This window comes from Pagrus pagrus (genome assembly GCF_965226575.1).
Source record: "Pagrus pagrus genome assembly, chromosome: 2".
Lineage (NCBI taxonomy): Eukaryota > Metazoa > Chordata > Actinopteri > Spariformes > Sparidae > Pagrus > Pagrus pagrus.
In genome coordinates this window covers 1,877,356-1,878,260 of record NC_140186.1, presented here as the reverse complement: position 1 = coordinate 1,878,260, position 905 = coordinate 1,877,356, and positions in this window count along the sequence as shown.

Sequence of the window (905 nt, the reverse complement as noted above, 5' to 3'; positions counted from 1 at the left end):
TTCTGAGACATGTAACTTGTACTTCTTGTAGTAATACTTGTATTATTTTTTCTGCTACTTAATACTTCATACGAGGGATGCATTTGTTTCAGCCGGTACAATAACCGATATTTATCTGACTCTCATGGGCGATACTATAAAATAACCAATAATAGAAAGAAAACAAATATTGTACTTTTGACTCACGATTTATTTGAAAACTTCAGTTACTAGTTACAGTTTAAAGTAGAACATTCTTAAATTAACTTATTTTATCAATAATCAAATAAAAAACACAGACTCAGATACAAGATGATTATCGGATACGGCCAATAATCAGTCGACCAGTTTATACCAACATGTAAATATAAATATAATTTACTTTTACTCGTACTTTTGATTTAATATCAGATATTTTAAAACTTTTACTCAAGCACTATTTTTAAGGTTGACTTTCACTTTTACCAAAGTAATATTGTTACATAATATCTTTACTTAATTTGACCAAACTTTTTTCAGGAGGTGGAAAAAAAAAACTTTGTTCAGGAGGAGTAAACTCAGGTTTGACTTACTTACAGGTATGAATGAATATGAATATTTATTTCTTGTGTTTTCATCACCGTAAAAAAACGCGTCTCAAATCTTTTACTGTCAGATTGTTCTGGACTGTTATAAAATATCTAAACTCTGTAAGAATCTAACAGGGCAGTACTTAAAACATTAAATACTTTTACTTCAGTTACTTTAAAAGAGAAACTTTGACCCGTTTTAAAACATTTCTTTAAATGTCAACAGCCAGACAGGAATCATGTCGACCTCGGTGCTTTCAAACTCACCGTTCAGAACATGGTTTGTAGCGACAGTGCAACAACACGATAAATAACGATCCTAAAACATGAAGAAATGAGAAGCTCACAGCGTCTAAC